At 49.4% G+C, this 14,999-nt stretch overlaps 1 long non-coding RNA gene across 1 annotated transcript; it reads left to right on the top strand.

Annotated features, from left to right (window-relative positions):
* The first annotated feature begins 1,650 nt into the window (after positions 1 to 1,650).
* On the top strand, positions 1,651 to 14,789 carry LOC146444831 (uncharacterized). Its single transcript, XR_014850800.1, has 2 exons — positions 1,651 to 1,709; positions 14,051 to 14,789. It is a non-coding gene; the product is annotated as an uncharacterized LOC146444831 (long non-coding RNA).
* Positions 14,790 to 14,999: the final 210 nt, after the last annotated feature.

The following is a 14,999-nucleotide window of genomic DNA, read 5'->3' as shown; positions in this document are numbered from 1 at the left end:
TTATCAGCTGGGTACACTCAGCACACTCAGGTTAAGGTCACTGGTGATGAATGACAGGCAGCTGGCCATAATCTGTGCACTCACAATTCCCCAAAGGCTCTGCATACACAACCAGCAAAACCAGAGGTTTTTATTCCCAAAGACACACACATCTGAACATGTAATGCTTCCAGGCCCCCCGGAGAGGGAGGATAGTCTGTCACCTCCCTTGATGAGCCAGCAGGGGAAGCTGGGCAGGGAGAGCCCTTTGCCCTGCACTGGTGCCTGTCTCCTGCCTTGGGATGCACTCACTGCAAAAGCCCCGTGACTCCTTCAGCGCCTGCATTTGACTATTCTTACATTTGATTGTTTCTAAATTATTAACATGCCTAGTACTCTATGCTGTGGCTTTGTCTGAAGCCTTTTCCTTTGATCTCCATCGCCTTTGAAACTCTGCCTGTGTGTGTGGGCAAGCCACACTGCTTTCTGCAAACCACCACCCTGCAGGGTGATATTTCTCTCAGTGCAAAAGGTCCTGCAAACCCTCTGGAACTCAGGACACAAAGTGATGCAGTGTTTTAATGTTAGGGTATTTTTTAAAGAGCCTGGACATTCCCTTATGTCTCACAAGGTGTGAGGCATCTCCTGCAGTCACCAGCAGCAGGTGAGAGCATCAACACATCCTCAGAGGCCCACAGCATTTCCAGTGCTAGATCCATCTGTTGCTGCTGCTGGTTTATACCCTTCAAATATAAATTCAAGTTGGTTTACACCCTTCAAGTGCCATGCAAGAAAGCTCAAGCATCATCACTGCACACATTTGTATTGCAAAAATGCACATCTTGTGCCAGACCAGCAGCTGGGTTACCCAAAAATCTGTCTGTGAAGGCATGTCTCCTTCTGGAGGAGTGTCAGAAAAGGGATATGCCAGAGCAATCTTACACATGGTGTGTAGTTGAAGCCTCCAACACAAAGCCATTTAAAGATATAAATTATGAGGCTGGAGTTTGAATGCAGGCTTTGGCATGCAGGATGGATAGATCATTACTTCCCAGCTTGACCTTAAATTCTGGAATGTGTCAAAGAGCAAAACACAGGCACAGGAAAGCATCTGCTATGACTCTTAGCATATCCAGTGGACCAGCTGATTACCTGTTGATGAGCAATTTAATTTGAGCTGAATTATATGCTCTGGAAGTCTGGTTCTCAGGGAGGTAATTAACCTGCATGTCTGCCCTCTGATGGGGCCCAGCACACTGGTGTATGTGTAGTGTCCATCCACAAGCATCCCACCAGCTGGCAGGCAGCAGGCTGGCAGCACAGGGTGCTGCACAGGAAATGTCCTGACTGCTGTGCAGGGAGGAAGAGAGTCCTGGCTGCAGAGCATGAGGAGGAGCCACACTACTCGTCTTCTTATGTCATGGCACTTTTCAAATACCAGTTAATATGGATTGTTTAAGAATGCTTTTAAATAAAAAGAAAACTCCTATGTTTCAGCCATGTGCTGAATTAATTTGATTTGAGGGGAAGCCAGGATAGCCAACACCCCCTAACATTAACATGAGCTGGCTGGGGCCCCAAGCTATCACAATTTTATTTACTGGAGACTTTATCTTTCATGTCCGGTTTATATTTAGGACTGATTGTGCAAGGCTTTCCCTTGCTGCTGGGCATGCACTCATTTCCTCTGACATTAATGGCAGCACTCACATGAGAGAGGACTCGCTGAGGTGAGCAAAGGGGGGCTTCTGGGAGAAAAAGCAAAACTCCCAAAAAGGCAAAGGCCTTCCTCACCTTGGATGTTTTGGCTGGGCTCACACTGCAGCAACCATAAGGTTTGGTGGGGGATCCATTTTAGGAGAATATTGTACAATTAAAGGAGGATGTAATTCTAGCTCTGGTGGGAAGCCCCATTTCTTTAAACTCTTAACACCTCAACACTTTCTTAAACGCTTCTGTGTGGTCTTTGGTAAAATGTCTGAACAGCTGGGGTTTTTTGCTGTATTTTGTGCCCTGATCTTGCTCTTCCATAGCAAAAGGAGGCGGCATGTGATAAACACAACTGCAACAAGAGTTACACTAATGAGATTGCTTAAAAATCAGTAGCACTGGGGCATGTGCAAGGAGCCAAGCAGTTGGTAATTCTGAAGTGAATGAGGCCTTATATTGTTTTTCTCCAGGATCTACAGGAGCAAATCAAGTTTATATAGATAAAGATCACATCCTAGCATGCTGTAAAGTGCAAACAGTATTTGCCGTGAAATAGCTGGCAGAGCTTTGTGGACACAAAGATGGATTGTTAATTAGGAAAGGATATTTCTGCTGTTATGAGATCATATTTTGGGGCTGAAGAGATGGTGCATAACAAAACCAGGGTCTGAGCTCACTTCCACCTTGTGCAGCAGTACAAGGTTTCAGCAGAGCTGAAGCCTTCTCCAGCTTCTGTCCATCAGCCATTCTGGAGCAGGTCTGCTCCCTGAGCATTACCCTTGTCTGCCAGTAAACACATGGCTGCTTGCAGCTTCAGTATCTGAAACCACCACTTGACTGCCAAGATTTCCCAATGCAGCTCCTCAGAGGCATGTCTAGCTGTGCAGCTTCCTTTACTTAATGCAACAAGAAAGAAAGGGTGGGGGAAAAAAGATGATTATCAGTCAGATCTACGTGTCCTACATCTCTATGGCAACCATGTGCAGTTGGGAAACGACATAGGTATATCCAGGAACTCTTGTAACAGCATCCACCTCAAACTAGCAGCCTGCAAACAGTGCTGGAAATCTGTCTGGCACCCTGGGAGTAAGGCACAGGAATTAGAGGGCGAGTACAGAATTACCCTCCCAGGGAATTCTGATGCCTTTACTAGAGGGCAGTCAGGCACGAATCACGATGTTCCTCGCACAGCACATGACATCAAAGCAGCCACATTCCCCTTTTAGGTGAAGAAACACACATGGTCAGAAGGCACTCAAGTGACTTAGTGAGCATGTACGAGCTTCGGGGTGACATGAGGGTTCCAATAAGCAAGGGAAGGTGGGGATATGAGGTGCAGGTTTTGCCACTCTCATGTTTTTATGTAACCAAGCAGGTATCAAAATGTGCCCAACTTTCCCTGATTCCCTCTTCCACAGTTTTGGTGGAAGCAGTTTTGGGAGTGCTAGGTGCATTGGGAGATCAAGAAGCCACATCAGTGGGCATGAGTTTGTTGTAGCTTGAGGAAGAAGCAAAGGGCAAAAAGGGGGTAAGTTTTTGAGCTGGCTGGTCAGGATATCCATCAGCTGCTTGTAGAGGCTGTACTCCCCAGCCAGCACAAGCCATGGCCAGGTTTCCAGCCCAGCCAGATTTCCAGCAGTGCCAGAGCACTGAAGATGGTGGCAAGCAATGGAGTAGTTTGAAGATGAGGGAGAGCTTCAAAGGGACAGACAGGGCTTTTAGCTCCCAAAATGAGGGGTTATGCACAGGGGGAGGTCTCCGAGACACTCCTGCCCCAACAGTGCCTTCTCTCTCTAACTCCTTCCACAGCTATCCCTCTCAGGATGCTGGGGAGCATCACCACTTCCCAGGCTGGCTCCTCTGGTGGTCCATGGGGCAGGAACCTGAATTTTTGGGCAAAAGCATATAGGGCAAATTTGGGCAAAATTTTTGGGCAAAACCCATCCTGATGGATTGGCCAGTTTTTTCCACTTAAGCCTTAGGAGATCCTTGACATGAATGGAACCTGAATTTGTTTAATGCCTCCAATGAATATTTGTCCATACTTTTCTCTGAGGCCGAATATCTTTACAAGATTATATCCCCTTCCTTCTTTCTCATTTCTCAAGTCATGCTTTTAGTTTTATTCTAAGCAAACACAGGTTTTAAACTTCTTGAGAAGTCAATATTTAACGAACTCTCTCACTGATGGTGCTTTCCCTCCAAACTCTGCAACTAACACATCATTGCTTGTTTAGAGCTCTGCTACGTGGGGGGTGAGGGCTGGCCACCCATGGGGCCACATCAGCAAGAGAGTATGCAGGACATGGAGGGAAATGAGAATTCCCCTCTACTCAGTACCATGGGGCTGCATCTAGGGGACTGTGGGAGGGGACAGTCCTAGTGCAGTCTGTGAAGAGTACCTAGTGCTGTTGTCCATTGCCTAAAGGGCATTATAAGGAAGAGAGAGGCAGGCTCTTTCCAGAGGTACACACTGAAAGGACCAAGGCAATAGTCACATGTTACAAAAGGGAAAATCTGGTTCGTTAAAAGGAAAGTATCTTGCCATGAGGTTGGTCAAACACTAGCACAGATTGCCCAGTGAGGCACTGGGGTCTCCATCCCCAGAAAAACTCATAACTGGAGTCCTGAGGACCTGGTCTAGTTTTGGAGCTAGCACAGCTTGGATGCCTTCTCCCTGAAATTATCCTGTGACTCTGTAATTCTATTTTACACACTAAAAAAAAAAAAAAAAAGAAATAAAAGAAAAGAGAAAATTAAAAAGAAGGGTAAAGAGAAAATTAAAAAGAAGGGTAAAGAGAAACAGTTGTTTCTGTTTAACTTTTGATGGCAATAAAGAATAAAGCAGCAGGCTTAAGCACAGCTCTGGAATTATTCAATTTGATTAGTCTGCTGATGGTTGTGCCCGAGAAATACACAAACTGCAAAACACAGCTAAACATTGTTTATTCTAAACCTAACACAGGATTTATCCTTTTTTTCCCCCCATATGAGTTTTCAAATTCTCGCTGGACTCTTCTGCTCCCCTAATGCACACAAATCAAATACGGATTTTGCCTTGCTGCGTGAGAGCAGAGAGCTGGAGCTGCCTGTTTTAAGGCTTTTAAAGCTCCCTCAGGATGGCAGGGTGGCCATTTTATTTCCTTCAGCTTGAAATAAGGCCCTCTTTTTAAAGCCTTCTTTAGATTTCCACACTTGATCTGGGGTATTCTCAAGAACCAGAGCCTTATCACTACAATCATAGTGCAGATAAAAGGCCTGAAACCCACCCTCCATGAGGCCTTTTTGCCAGGAGAGCCAGGGGCACAGCTCTCTGCAAAGCAGCTGTTTTATTCCTGCTGCTTTGCTGCAAACTCCCCCGGTGCTTTTTGTGCCCCAGGTCCTTGAGCTGCCTGCACTGGGTGGAAATTCCACTCACAGCAGCCTTTTGGCTCATTTTCTTTCTTGAAATCTCTCAGGTATCTGATTCAGATTAAAGTCTCTCTCTTCCACCCAGAGCTTATTGACTCCTGATTTCTTCAGGAAGGGGTGTTTCTGGCTGCTATGATCTCTTGGGAACCTCAAGTCTTTTTCAAGCAGAGAATATACTATTTTGCAGGCATAAGGTGCTCTCCCCCCAGGTGGGCAATCCCAGCCTGCAGCTCAATCATCATTAAACTCAGCAAAATCACCCATTTGGGCATGTCTGACTGAGGTTAGACAGAGGCACATCCATGGGTTCTTTTCTGTTGAACTGGCCAAGGAGGTGGCACAGGGCTGCACCAGCCACAGGGGAACAGACAGTCCGTGATGAGACAGAGTGAACCTGTCAGCTTTCAAATAATAAATTCCCACCAGCACAGTGTGTTCATTCTAGATAAACTTTCTGTATCAAGGGACTGTGGCAGTTCTGGTTTGTTGGAAAAGTTCCAGAGCTCCACTCAGCCTCCTGCCAGGCACAAACCCAGAGGGCCCTTTCTGTCCCACCACAAGAGATTCTCCCAATACCACATGCTCTGGCAGCCACGCTGAAGGCATTGGCACAGGCATGGCACGATTGCCAGCAGCTCCTTACCACAGTGTGAAAGGGGCAGGTCTGAGAGTAAGCTGGGGTTTAAAGTGGCAAAGAGGTTGAGAAGACTGAACCCCAGAACCACCTCCCAACAGATCCCACATCATGGATCTCTATGGAAATTGCAGATGGCAAGATGATGGCACGATGAGCTCGGCTGTGCCATGCCATGGGCATTTCACTCACAGCCTCTGGGATGGTGACCACAGCCAGACAGCCCAGAGACCACCTGAGGCAGCAGCTGGAGCCATGGACAATTAGGCATATCCTCTTGGAGCCTACAGCTTCTGTGGAAGATCAAACTGCACTTGTGGCAGCTCCCACTGGCTGGTCTCTGCTGCCAGGAGCTTTCCCCTGCTTCTCCAAAGCAGTGCTCAGCTCCTGCAAACTCCCATGGGATTTTAGGCACCAAACCTCCTGAAGAGTAGGAGAGAAAACTAAAAGGGAACTTGGAAGTCTTCTGTGTGATGCTAGAAAGACAAAACAGTGGGTTTAAGGAACGCAGCGTAAAACAAAGTAGCTCATGGCTGCCAAGATGAATCTCCTGCAGGTTGCCTGAAAGCAACTCTTTAGGTATGGCATTCTTCTGTCACAGGAAAGGAGTCACGCTCTCACACATGACCAACAACAGTGATGAGAGATTAGGAAGGAAGAGAGCTATCATGGTGACAAGCTGTATTCACATGACATATTGCAGCAGAGATCCAGATGAGGCAAAAATAGCATCATGATTGTCTGGACACGTCAAAGGATGATTAGGAACTTGGGGGGGTAGTTTTCAGGGCAATTAGAGAGGTCTCTCTGCACCACCCAAACCCTTGTTTCTGTGAAATGCAGGTGGTGCTGGCTCTCATAGCTGGTCACAGAGCATCCCCATGGAGCTTAGGGGCAAGGGCTGGCACAGGGCATCAGGAGGAACATTGCAGTGGTCCACAAGCCACTGTCCCATGCCAGACAGGATGCTCTTCAGGGGTCACTGGAACACCAGGGACCTGCCAAGGGGACACTTGCCCAAGGAGTGGGTCAGATAGCAGTGCATGTTGCAATGGCTACGACAGCTCAGGCAGAGCAGGTGCCCTGTGAGTCATGGCAGGGTGGGGAGCAAAGAGTTTCCACTCCTCACCTGACAGCCCTGCCTGGGCACAGGTGGGTGGGAGGCACACAGGGCACTGCCATCTCCATATCCAAGGCCCTGGCAGCTGCTCCATGACACTGTCTTGTTGCAAAGGGTTCAGATTAGAGGTGACTCCTGGTCCTGGGCTCTTCATGCAGGTGGGGTTTGCCTCCACCTTCTGTACTGAGGGTGATGTGCTGTGAAAAGCAGACCATTCCTACACTCCTGTTCTTTGTCTTCTACTGTTTTTACCCTCGCAAGCTGAGAACAAAGCCAGGACCAAGGTAAGGACACCAACATCTCCCCAGAGTGATGCACTGGGGAGAAACCTGAGAGGTATCCACAGTTTGCATGGGATTTATATATACACAGAGAGAGACCCAACCCAGGAGATTTCTCTGCAGGGGCCAGCAGCATGCAGGAAAAGGTGACCATGTCTTGTGTCCTGCTCCCACCAGCTGCAGCCTGGACTGCTGGCACAGCCCATGGCTGAGCTGCTGGGGCAGGGCCAGGGGAGTTGGTTTCACAAGGCCTCCAGGCACTCCAGGCACAGCCTTTATCAGAGCTTCTCCTGAATCCTCTAGCATGCCATGTCCTTTATAATCAACAGGCTAGAGCAAGCCCCTGGCCCAGGAAATCACCTGTGTATTACAAGAGGGATATTGAGCCCACATGGCTGGCTGTTCTCAAAACTCTATTGCACAGAAAAGCCACTCAGCTCATCTGTTTGGCATGTTTGAGCATTGCCTCAACATCTTTAGGAGAGGAGAGAGAGAGAGAGGAGACTTTACTGATCACTAGGCAGGTAATGAGGAGTGAATCTGCCCACCTTTTCCCCAGTGCCTCCCTTAAACACTAATTGCTCAGGGAACCTAAGCTATATTTCCATTTTTTTTCTGTTTGTCACGGACATACACACAGAGCAATTATGGCACCCAGGGAAACAGTAGTAAGGAGTATCTATAGCAAACCTGTCCTCTCTTCTCCTTGAATTCTATGTTTAGTTTTGATCACTGCAATATAAAAAAGATATTCAACTACTGTAGCTCGTCCAAAGTGGGGCATGGTGAAGGGCTGCCTTTGAGGGGATGCCTTATGAGGAGTGTCCAAGGTCACTTGGTCTGTCCAGTCTGGAGCAGAGGAGACTGAGGGGAGACCTCATTGCAGTCTGCAACTTCCTCATCAGGAGAAGAGGAGGGGCAGACACTGATCTCTTCTCTGTGGTGACCAGTGACAGGACCTGTCACAGCCTGATGTTGTGTCAGGGGAGTTTTAGGTTGGATATTAGAAAAAGGTTCTTCACTCAGAGGGTGGCTGGGCACTGGAACAGGCTCACCAGGGAAGTGACCACAGCACCAAGCCTGACAGAGTCCACAAAATGTTTAGACAATGCTCTCAGGCACATAGCGTGACTCTTGGGGATGGTGCTGTGCAGGGCTAAGAGTTGGACTTCAATGATCCTCATGGTTCCTTTCCAACTCAGCATATCCTGTGATTCCTTTTTTAACTACAGAGTTGTATTTTAAGCTGGGTATTACAAGGCTTACTTACCACCTTATTTTTGATGGTAAAGAGAGTGGAAGAGCCCAAATGACTCATCAGCCAGCAGAAAGCTGTACCACTGCTCCTCCCTCCTCAGCTCTGGGGGGCAGCCCTGGGTCCCTCAGACATGGTGCTGCTTAGGCTCCTTCTGCCAGGGACATGTGAGCTCAGCAAAATACCAGTGTCTGAGGAAAAAACATTCTCAGTGCCACCAGAGAAGGAGCACACATATGAGGGTGTGTTTGTGCGCATGCAGACACCCCTACCTATGATCAGAGACTTGTTTCTGTGGCATAACAGGCGATGATTTGGGTATCCAGCTCCAGTCCAATGATGAGCTTCCTGAGTGGCTTTCACAGAATTAGTCTTTCTCCAGCCAGCAAAAGACAGATACTGGGAAGAAGGCAAACCCCTACTGACAGGAACCCACCTGCCCTTGTCCTCTTATCCTGGAGTGATGCTGGGGTGAGGGGCTTGCCCAAACTCACACTGGAGGTAGGAACAATTCAGATTTTAGAAAGTGCAGCATTGTGCTTTTTGCTAAGAGGGGTTTAAGCTGTAATCTTCCTTTGCCAGCTCTCACATACAGATCAAAGGGCAGGATACCATTCTGGCTTTCTTGGATGAAAGATGCTTTAAAAAGTAGAGAAGATTTATTCCTGACCCTTTTCCACCCTGGTTTGAAATGAAGGATCATGCCAGACTCACTGGCAGCCAGGCTGGCAAGGCAGCTTCCCCCAGAGGGAGATTTTACCACATGACATGTGTCTGCAGGCATGGGAGGAACGGTGATAGCATCAGCTGAGATAACAGGAGGAAGCCGTTATCCTGGCAGCCTGGAGGTCAGGAGAAGAGGCAGCTGAACAAATTCCAGCTCCAAGGACCCAAAACTCCACAATGGTTAGGTAGTGGATTATTTTGGAATAAATATACACATGCCACTCCCTGCACTCAATTGCTTTCCATCATCAATCTAAAAGACAGTAGGTTTAGATTAGATATTATGAAAGAATTCTTTATTGTGAGGGTAGTGAGGCACTATCATAGGTTGCCAAGAGAAGCTGTGAATGCCCCATCCCTGTAAGTGTTTAGGCCAGGTTGGATGAAGATCTGAGAAATCTGGTCTAGTGCAAGGTGTCCCTGTCCATGGCAGGGGAGTTATCTGGGAACTAGATGATCTTCAAGGTCCCTTCCAACCCAAACCATTCCATGCTTCTATAATTCTATGATCCTTCCTGGAGCAGTGCAGGGGCCACTCAGATCCTCCATAGCAGTGGGGCTGTGCTAGGGCTGCTCCATGTGCATCTGCAGGTCAAACCCACACCACAAATCCCTCCTGGAGACAAGGACAGCCCAGCCTCTGTGGCATGCAGAATGGCCTCCTCTGATAAATAAACCAGTGCAGCCTCCTACAGGAAGAGTCACTCTCTGCCTCATCCCAAAGTAGCAGGAATAAGCATGACCCAAGGCAGGCAGGTGTCAGCAGCCTGAAAAGGCTCTGTGCTCAGATAAGCAGGCTGGGAGCAAAAACAGGAGCTGCTGTTGTGCAGCTGGGAAGGTTGCAGAAAGGGATGTGAATTTAGGTCCATACCAAGTACTTCCATCTGAAAGATTTGTTGCTCTGCCTGGCAGCCATGCCCACAGAAAGAAATAAAACACCATCACTGGGGAGATGAGTGCCCACTTTAAGCATAAACTGTGCCCAACTTGTCCTCTCTGCATTGCTCCAGATTTGCCTGGGGAGCTTACCAGAGGAAAAAACAAAAAGATTTTTCTGTCAAATGTACCTGTTGAGGCAATTTTTCCCACCTGATTTGGCTGCAAAGTTCTGGATGCAAAACCAGGTGGGATCAGGTCTCTGCTCATGCTCTCAGGGGCCTCTGCTGTGGGGACCCCCTGGTCTGCATCCCAGCATGTGACACCACACTCTGAGCTTCCAGCCTTCTTCCCTGTAGACATGTACATGCCTGGGCATCTTGCTGCTTCTCTGCTCTCTTTGGAGTAATTTTTTACCTTACTGGCCTACCTCAGCCAAACACAGCATGAGAGCAAAAGTGACCCAGGCAGCCAGATTTGTACAAGTCCAGTAAAGTCAGCCCCCAAGGTAAGGCAGGATGCCCTCTGCACTGAGGAAAGCAGATAAAAAGCTGGCACCAGTGCAACTTCAGGAAATCCAGGTGGACATGATTGCTTATGTAAGCAAAATATGATGGGGGAGGCTGTGGGCTGATCCTAACTTTCATGGAAAAGGTTTTCCTTGATAAACATGCTGAGAACTGCAAATCCCCATGCATACTGTGTTCCCAGCCTGTTTCAAGGCCAGGAATTAAGCCAGCTTTGCAGGCAAAGCCATGAGGACACTGGGGAGCTGTCAGCCCAGCAGATGATTTAATAGACCAGCAACACCACAAGAAGGGCTAGGGCCAGGCTGGGGCATAGCAGCCACTCTTGTGGCAGCCCAGAATCGCCCTGGCTCCGTGCTAAGCCTGGACCTCTGCAGCCCACGCGCAGCCATATGCCTGAACCACAGCAGCAGACAGAGCATCTGCCACTGCCCTGGCCAGCTTGTCAAGGACTGGGGGGCACAGATCCAATGGGAACAGTTTTATTTCCCTGTCTGGAGAGCTTTTTCTCCATTTGGAAGAGGACTATCAGCCTTTTCTGACCTTCTTCCAAGGGACAGATGTTTTTGCTCTATCACTCATTCACTACTAAGGCTTCAGGCTATAGCTACTGCTAATTCTTTTAGGTTTTGGATTCAGCTCCACAGCAGCGGTCCCTGGCTAAGTTAGGCTCTTTAATTAGTTATTAAAATGGAAACACTTTTTTTTTATCATATCTCCTACCATTCTGGAACAGGTCCACTAATAGTAGACGCTACTCAGACAAGCATTTATTACTCTGCCTTGAATAGACTAAATCGTTTTGGCAAGTCAACTTTTCTCCTTTGAATTTGCCAGGCATCTGACTCCCTCTCACATTTGCTTTCAGGAGGGTACAGCTGCCAAAGGCAATGCAGCTGGACCAGGCACAGTACTCCGTCACCCCGACAGTAGTATTCCCACCTGGCATTACAAGAGGATATAGGGTTGCTCCATCTCTTCGGGGTGATGGTTCACTCTGAAAGCTGATTAAGTGCTTGTTGGAGGTATCTTGTGGCAGGATTTCCTGTTTATGTTGCCCTACACCTTGTTATTATCATCACACCTCCGCTGAATGTGCACCCTCATCCTGCAGCTCCGCGGGAGGAGGTGGTTTGGGAAGGTGAGTCAGGAAAGCGCTGGGGGCAATGGCTCCGAGCTGGGTGACAGAAAGGAGGAGCCATGTGGGAAGAGCGGCACTGTGCTGTGAGGGGACAGACCACAGCACGCCTCCTCTCTCCCCGGTAAACTCACCAATTTACTTTCCAAAAACACCCCAGGTGGAGGTGAGGGCCCACCATGCATTCATGTGGGATTTGGCATGGGGTACCCACAAACCAGGAGATGCTGGGAGCACATACAGATACTTAAGGGTCTCAGGCTGCTTTCTTCAGCTGCTTTTTGTCCTTTCATGCATTTTACCCTTCCATCACACTCCTTTCCCCAGCAGGAAGGTACTGCAGGCTCTGCACCATGCACACAGCCTCAGCAGGGTCGTGTCACCCTGGCCCCACCATGCATTGTGCCATCATGTCCTACACCAAATTAAGCAGTGACTTATGAGTCAGCTTGACACCAAGGAACCAGCCCTGGGTGCCTGACAGAAACAAATCAGTATTTCAGTGGGGGATGCAAGTGTCACAGATGCTCCAAGGCAGCATGAGGGAAGCCAGAACAGACCACAGAGTGAGTACTTTGGTTTATTGGTTTTGTGGCAGGCTGGTGATTAGCTTGGCCTTTGCATCAAACTAATGAGATGTCTCTGCACAAAGTGACTCCCACATCCCGCTCTGAGGGTGTGTGGGGCAGTGCTTCACATCACCCAGGCACAACTTTAAGCCCTTCTCCTTTAGAGGAAGAGTGATGATTTCTGAGTGCTCAACATCCATCTAACACTGTTCCCTTCCTTGGCAAGAGGTATTTCCATAGTATGGGATTTTTTCCTGGCAGGCAAAATGTGGAAGTACCCTTCCAGGATGTGCCAACCCCAACTATGCAGTGTTCCCACCACTGACATGCATGGTGGATGTTAGGATTAGCTTTTCCAAGGCACTTCAGAAAAGCTGAGGGTTTGCTGTAAAAAAAAAAAGAACAACAAAAAAAACCCCAAAAAAAACTATTAAAAGAAAGATTTTCTTGTCAGACATGAATATTTGCTACTGCAAAGAAAATAAGGAGTGCCTCAGGGCTACACCAAGCACCCAAGATTACCCAGTTGGTAGTATTTGCATGTTTGGCTGAGGCAAGGGATAAGAACACCATCTCTGTCTCCGTGCATCCTGCCACACCACCCTGGCAGCAAAATTAGCCATTTATCAGATCTGAAGACTGTCCCTGCTAAATGGATTAGTTTGTGCCTCTGCTGAGAGGGGCAGTCACAGGGCACATCACCCTGCCACTGCCACAGACATAACCCTTTGGAGGTGACATTTCATCAGGTGACAGAGCTGTGGACTGTGTTAAAGGGGTGGTGGGACTCACTATCTGCGGAAATTGAAACTCTGAGTCTGTCATGTACACCCTCAAAGCTGCAAAGGCAGCTTGGGAAGAGGGGCCATCTGGTCCCTTGATCCTTAAAATGCTCATGGCTGTAGTGCTCGTGGGTGTGCACCTCTGTGGGTGCTGTGATGCTCCCCTGTCATGGGTTCTGGGAGATGGGAAGTTTTACTGGGCCCAGCGCCACTGCCGTGCCCCAGGGCTGAGCACTGCCTCTGCCCTGGCTGGGGTTGCAGGTGTGTAACCCCAGAAGACTGGGGTGGTGCCTCCCCTGGGTACTGCTCCTGGCCCCCTGGTCCCCTCCTCAGGCTATGCCAGCAGAAGCCAGCCCAAGATGTGGGACTGGAGCTGCTGCGGTGGGTAGGGAGGAGGCGCAGGGGACACCCTGGTGAGTGCTGGTCAAGGTGAGGCAGGTGGGGAATCTCCATCCCCAGCCACAAGCAAGGCACTGTCACATCCCAGATTTACTGCAGGATGTGGGGCACGTGCTATCTCGGCTGCCTAGCAGCTGGCAGGGATGGGGACCAAGCCCTGTGCTGGATTGCACACCATGACATGTGGCATGTGCCCAGGCAGGGCAAGTGACACAAGCTAAGTCAGGAGGACGATTCCTCACTCACCACGGCCTCCACTCCCCCCATTACCTGTGAGCTGGGCTGGAGCCCCTCAGGCCCAGCTAGGCTGTGGCAGTGCTGCCAAATGCCTCCTATGCTGGAAGGGGCTGCAGGCAGCTCCACAGATGGACAGACCGCTGCTTCACGGCAGAGCTAACCCAAGAATGCTCCCACCAGGCAGCCCTGCAGCCCTGAAAAGCACCCATTTGTTTGCCTTGCACAGCACACAGTTCAGGGCTGTCACGCCCTGCAAAAACATAAAAATAAAATACGCCTGGGTTTCACCAGTTCTCCCTTGGTTGTGCTATCAGAAAAAGGGCATTCAAGGTAACAATGGAGTCTCTGGGCAGCTCGGCACTGCACAGGGAGCTGCACACTAAGCTCTCCCTCCTCCAATTTCCAGGCCAGATGGAGCTCAGGCAGGATGTGACACACCAAGCACCCACTGCAAGACTTTTCCTGGCTCGCTTCGGAAGGGATTACATGGTTGTGGCAGCAGGAAGAGAGCCAACAGAGGCCTGTGGCCAGACCATATGGGGCACCAGGCTGTGGTGTCCCTGCTCTCTGCAAGCCCAGAGCTGTCAACAGCTCCCTGCTAAGGAGGGCTCTGCTGACCCTGCAGCCAGCTGTGGACACCCTGATCCCAGCAGCGCACGGGTGGCCTCAGCTCATCCGCAGTGCTGATCCTGCCATAGGGAGCTGTAAGGAAAGCTGCTTAGTGGAGGCAATGCTCAGCTGTCTCTGGAGCTGGGCCCTGGCACCAGCCCCGGCTGACTTCACGTGGCAGGATGGCAGCAGCAGAGCAAGCAGCAGTGACAGCTGCTCTCTTCGCTTTGGGGATGCTGTGTTGCTCTGCCTCTGGGCTTGCCACCTCACTGTTTCTAATGGATTAAGTGCATCTCCCTAAACTGAAGCCCTGGCAGGACCAAGTGGACTCCCGTTGGTCTGCTTCACCACTGAGCAAGAGGAATCTGGCTTACCACCACTTGGTGGACCACCAAGTCACTGCACTCCAGGCATAGCAGTGCTCCTGTGGGGCCACCAAAGCTTTCCACCATGGCAAAAAAGTTATTTTTAAGCTTTTAATTTCAAGAAATAAAGTGTGCGTGTGGAGTATGCCAAGTCTCCACGTTACGCTCTCACCATGGTTTTTTCTGCATTGCAAAGGGCTGCCATTGCAGGGAACACTGCCTCACTCCTCCTCATAGCTCTGTCCTCACCTGCCTCTCCAGGGAAGGGCTCCTTGCAGCCAGCAGGATAGTCAGGCTGACCCCAATATCCCTGTCATCCTAATGTGGGCAATTACTGTCGTGACTGGGCTCAGTCCAGCCCCAGGACTGTCTCAATAACTG

This window comes from Lichenostomus cassidix, chromosome 1 (genome assembly GCF_008360975.1).
Source record: "Lichenostomus cassidix isolate B80296 chromosome 1, HeHo_3.0, whole genome shotgun sequence".
NCBI classification, from domain to species: Eukaryota; Metazoa; Chordata; class Aves; order Passeriformes; family Meliphagidae; genus Lichenostomus; species Lichenostomus cassidix.
This window is presented reverse-complemented; position numbering and strand designations above follow the sequence as displayed.